The sequence below is a fragment of the Acomys minous genome (genome assembly GCF_964271855.1).
Source record: "Acomys minous genome assembly, chromosome: 8".
In the NCBI taxonomy this organism is placed as follows: Eukaryota; Metazoa; Chordata; class Mammalia; order Rodentia; family Muridae; genus Acomys; species Acomys minous.
In genome coordinates, this window is record NC_140489.1 from 59,070,396 (window position 1) to 59,076,395 (window position 6,000).

Below are 6,000 nucleotides of genomic sequence, written 5' to 3' on the forward strand. Positions count from 1 at the left end.
CTTTGATATTTACTAACATTGGACTATCCAGAATTATAGGTATAGAAAATGAGGCAGGACTAAAGTTTGTACCTAAAGTCTGTCCTGTTACATTGAGACAATGAAGGCAGAAACAATAACATACAATGTGTGTGTGTGTGTGTGTGTGTGTGTGTGTTAGTGCACACACGCTACATATAGGACAGTGATGAAAAAACTTGCCAAGAAGTGAATGTGCAATATGTAAATTCTAATTTGTACCCAATGGCTTCCTTGTAGCCATCCATTGTGATATTGCCACTTGTTGCTTTATTTCTTTATAGCATAGCTGTATACCTGGCCACCTGCATCTTTCTGTACTAGTATGGAAGAGCCTCGTAGGCTCTGTTCCAGAAATTCACCAAGCAAACCAGCGATGTGCACTCACCTTCAAGCATGGAGAAATAGCGTGTCCAGCAGAAACAACAGAAGCTGGCTTTCCAGTACAAACTTCCTCCTCAGACTTCACTGGAGCCTACAACATCTCAAATTTCCAGCAGTCAGTTGTGAAATACTGACATGAAGGATGCATCGTTGATTGCCTTGGGGTAAAGTCTATCTCCAGAGATAACAAATTTCATAAAAGAAAGAGGAGGGGACAAAGGAAAAGAGAGAAAACTCTAGGACCTGGTGTGGTTTCTGCTTTTTTTTTTTTCGTTCTTTTTTATTATAATTTATTCACAGTACATCCCAAATGCAATCCCCTCCATCTTATCTTCTTGTTCGGGATCCTCAACCCCAACATATGACCACAGTTTATCAGGTCTCATCTGGATAGCCTATGTCCCCTTCCTCTGTGTTGCCACAGGGCCTCTCCGCCAAGGGGCAGTGACAAATCACCAGAGTTCATGTCAGAGGCAGTCGCCTAATCTCCCCTCCTCACTTCCCCACATGGGAAATGAGCTGTCCATAGGCTATTCCTGAACAGGGGGTCTAGGTTCTCTGCTTGCAATGTCCTTGGTTGGTGCATCAGTTTGTGCAGGTCCCCCCTAGGTCCAGATCCACCAGCCTTGATAGTCTCCTTGTGGAGCTCCTGACAGCCCCTCATCCCCCCATACAACTCACAGTGCTTTGCCAAAAATCCAGCTGCAAATCCCAGTATCTGTCCCATTCCCCTGCTGGGTGGAGTCTCTCAGAGGACATCTATGTTTGGCTAATATCCACTTACAAGTGAGTATACAACATGTGTCTTTCTGGGTCTGGGTTAGCTCACCCAGTGGATTCCAGTTCAATCCACTTGTCTGAAATTTTCAAATTTTCCTTGTATTTGATAGCTGAATAGTATTTCATAGTGTAAATGTACCACAGTTTCTTTATCCATTCTTGAGTTGAGGGACATTTAGGTTATTTCCAGATCCTGGCTATTACAAATAAAGCTGCTATGAACATAGTTGAGCGAATGTCCTTGTTGTATAGTAGAGCATCTTTCCAGCATATTCCCAGGAGTGGTATAGCTGGGTCTTGAGGTAGCATTATTCCCAATTTTCTAAGAAAGCACCAGGTTGATTTCTAAAGTGGTTGTACAAGTTTGCACTCCCACCAGTAATAGAGGAATGTTCCTCTTTTCCACATCCTCACCAGCATGTGCTGTCATATAAGTTTTTTATCTTCACCATTCCAATAGGTATAAGATGGAATCTCAAAGATGCCAAAAAAGGATCTAAGCCTGGTGGCACTCAGAGGAAGGATAGCAAGCTACCAAGAAGAGACTTGATACCCTATGAGCATATACAGGGGGAGGAGGTCCTCCTCAGTCACAGTCATGGGGGAGGGGAATAAGGGGAAAATGGGAGGAAGGGAGGAATGGGAAGATACATGGGATGGGATAACAATTGAGATGTAATATGAATAAATCAATAAAATATATTTTTTAAAAAATCATTTGACAAAATCCAACACCTTGGAGAGATTGGGGATACAAGGCATATACCTAAACATAATAAAGGCTATATAGAGCAAGCCTATAGCCAACATCAAATTAAACAGAGAGAAACAAATCACTGCACTGAAATCAGGGACAAGATAAGGCTATCCACTCTCTCTGTATCTCTTCAATATACTACTTGAAGTCCTAGCTAAAGCAATGAGACAACTAAAGGCCCTAGTGTGTTTAGTTCCATCTGGCACCTACTCTGCCTGTGAAAGAAAGTTGTCTGGGAAAGTCAGCTTGAGGGCTAGGGAAATAGTGCAGTCAGCAGAGTGCTTATCAAACAAGTATGAGGACTTGAATTGGACACAGAGCATCCATGTAAGAGCCAGGCATGCTGTCCCATGGTTGCGATCCTACCCCTGAGGAAGTGGAGTCAGAAAGATTTGTGGGGCTCATCGACCACCCAGCCCAGACTGATCAATGAGTTACAGCCCAATGACAGACCCTGTGTCTAAAATTAAGGTCAATATCACCTAAATATTGACACCACAAGACAACCTTTGGCCTCCACATACATGCACACACATGAAAGCATGTGTCAGTATACACATGTACAGGAATGGGGGAAGAGGAGGAGGGAGGGAATTAGAAATGGAGGAAGGAAAAGAAAAAGAGGAAGAGGGAGAGAGGGAGATGGAGAGGGAGAGAAAGAGGAATCAGATTGAAGTATCAGGCAGAAACTATCTCCCCATTCTCCCATGCTTCTCTCACCATCCAGAGGGTCCTAGAAACCTACAAGAAGAACATTGTGATGGGCAGATCTAGGTCCAGGGGTCTTGTTCAAACTATGGCACCAGCCAAGGACAATACGCGCAGTAAACTTTTAACCTCTACTCAGATCTAGCCAATGGACAGGACATTCTCCACAGTTGAGTGGAGAGCAGGGACTGACTTTCACACGAACTCTGGTGCCCCATATTTGACCATGTCCCCTGGATGGGGAGGCCTGGTGGCACTCAGAGGAAGGATAGCAGGCTACCAAGAAGAGACTTGATACCCTATGAGTATATACAGGGGAGGAAATCCCCCTCAATCCTAGTCATAGGGGAGGGGAGGAGGGGAAAAGTGGAAGGGAGGAATGGGAGGATACAAGGGATGGAATAACAATTGAGATGTAATATGAATAAATAAATCATATATATATATGTATATATGTATATGTATGTATATATATAGACATTACACTAGGAAGACCATATCTGTGCCCATGCTTCTGCTGACAACAGCATTTCAGTGTGGCCTCCCTGGTTTGCAGTCATTGTGTCTTTTATGTTTCACCTAAAGGTAGAACTACACTGTATCAGTTTACCATTTTAGCCTGTTGAGATCTTAACACTGATCTCTAGAGAAAGAAACACTTTAACCACTCAGACTGCATTACCCACGCACACAGACGCTTAAATCATTTTCTCATGAACAGCCTCTTCCTGTCTCTGCTATTTGCTGCACAGATTTTCCTTCTGTCACTGGCTCCTTTCTGGGTGAACTGAATTCAGTTACAGGCATAAAAGCTCTTTCTGCGACTGGGAGAAATACTGCAAAGTTATCGTCCAAGATCCAGGCCTGATGCCAAATTCTTGTCATTTCAGCACCCAATGCAAAACACCAAGCCCACGTGTTAAAATAATCAGCCAGTAAACAGTGTAATAGTTTATAAGAGAGGATGCAACCATCGCCTTAAATAAAATACACCTTCTCCAGAGAAAGCCACAGAAGTTAGGATCTCTATGGCATGCTATCAATTTTAATTAAGAATAATTGACAGAAAACTGTGTTAAAAGAAAAAAGGGGGAAAAGCTGTTAATGAAAGACCAAATAGGAAACAACAGAAGAGTGGAAACTATAAATATAGACATATGAGAATCCTAGAAATAAAAAGTATAATAACTGAAATAAAAATTGATGAGTTGACAACATATCAGGGTTAATAGGACCAAGAGCCAGTGAACGTAGACACAAAATACCTACCCCAAAGGATAAAGAGAATAAGGATTACAGAAAAAAAAACAGGGCCTCAAGGACCTATGAAACAGTGTCAGACAACTTACGTCAAGGTAGCTGAGTCCCATCGAGGAGCACAATGTACATAAAAATGATTCGGAGGCGTAAGGCCCTCGCACCGGGGACTTGGAAAGGTCCCAACTGACACAGGTAGGAATTTCAGGGAACCCATCCAGGATAAATATAAGGAAAACCACCAATGCACAACCACAAAAACCAACTCTAAAGAGAAAATCATGAGAGTAAAAAGGAGAAAAAATTTTATATGCAAAGAATAATACTATCACTAAGTTTTCCTCAGAAACAATGGATCCTAGAATACGAGAAGAAATGACTTTTTTAAGATACAGAACAAAATTTGCTCGCAATGTAGCACTTCACATTCAGCCAAAACAGTTTTGGGGCCAGTGAGATGGTTTGGCTGTTCAAGGAGCTTGCCTGAGTTCAATACCTGGGACCTACGAGGTGGAAAGAGAGAATCAGCTTCTGCAAATTGTCTTCTGATCTCTGCATATCTTCTTCATTCCACATCAATCAATCAATCAATCGATCGACAAATAAATAAATGTAATTTTATACAGATCTGCACAGGTTCGAATCAAACAGGGTCCCAGCACTGAGTAGAGCAAGTGGACACCCTGAACCATGAAGCTGTCTGCAAATAATGCCCACTGGCAAAGAAAAAAAATCAGCTTTATTCAATGTGGTGTCACTGGGTGTCACCCTCACTCCAGGGCAGCCCTCATGCCCAGGGATAGTTGTCCAACACAAAATGGACTCCATGGGTTTTGTTTGAGGGACAGGGGACTTTTTGTTTTGTTTTGACATTTTTTGCCTCACTGTTTTGTTTATTTGTTTGTTTGTTTGCTTGCTTGCTTTGATTTTCATTTGAGAGAGAGAGAGAGAGAGAGAGAGAGAGAGAGAGAGAGAGAGAGAGAATTTGAGTGTTAGGGAAATGGGCAAGATCTGGGATAAACTGGAGGAGGGAAAACATGATCAAATATATGGCAAATAAATAAATAAGAGAAAAAAGAAAACCAGTTATTAAGAGTTAAGTAACATCATTTTGAGTAAAAAACTAGCTGATGAGATTTGTTTCCAGCACACATTCTCTACCTGAAAAATGTCTCTACATCAAAGGAAGCTCACCCCTGGAGGAGCTAAGGTCACCAAAATTTGTAAATAAGAAATGATCACCTAGAAAGCTGAAAAGTTGAACAAATAGCTTTAGGGCCATGTTAAAGATTAAGAACTTAATTTCCAGTTGCTTCTACCTGAGTCAGTTTGGCTCTCGTAATCAGGAAAGTATTAAAAGTTAATGGGGAAAGCGTTTTAGTGAAAGCATTCTTTTTCAGTGTTTTGAAGTTTAATGTTTAGCTTTTATCTAAAATTGAAGTTCCCAGTTTCAGCGTTTGCGCATTGTTTCCTTTCTACTGAGCTGTTGATTATTTCTACCAGGGTAAGAGACTCTGACTTCTCTGAGGTCTGGAGGGAAACTGGGCACAAGGCCCAGTAGGTAAACAACTTGCCACACAGGCCTAATGACATGAGTTTAGATCCTTAGAACCCGTATAAACCTGGATGCCTAGAGCAAACATCTGTCATCCCAGCGTGCTGCTGCAGGGGAGTGGGGGGCAGGGACCTGAGACTCTCCAGAAGCTCCCAGGCCAGCTAGCCTTGTTTATTCTGTGGCAAAGAGACCCTGCCTCTAACAGGTGGAAAAGCGAGGGCTGACAGACAAACACCCAGAGGGTGTCCTCTGACCTTCCCACACCCTCGAATGTCCCCACGTATCAACAAGCACACATGCGAAAGAGATGCTGATTTTATATAGCTTGTTCGGGTGCATTTACAAATTTTTTCTATGTGCTTTCAAGAAGCCACAAAGTACTGTAACTTATGAAAAGAAATGTAGAAAACAATAGAGAAACAAATGCTCTTCTGCTCAATGTGGGTCATCTCCGTTAAACATCTAAATTTGCTTTAAACAGCACAAAGTGAATTATGCTTTACCTGCAGAGTCTGACGAAATGGCCAACTATAAGAGCTCA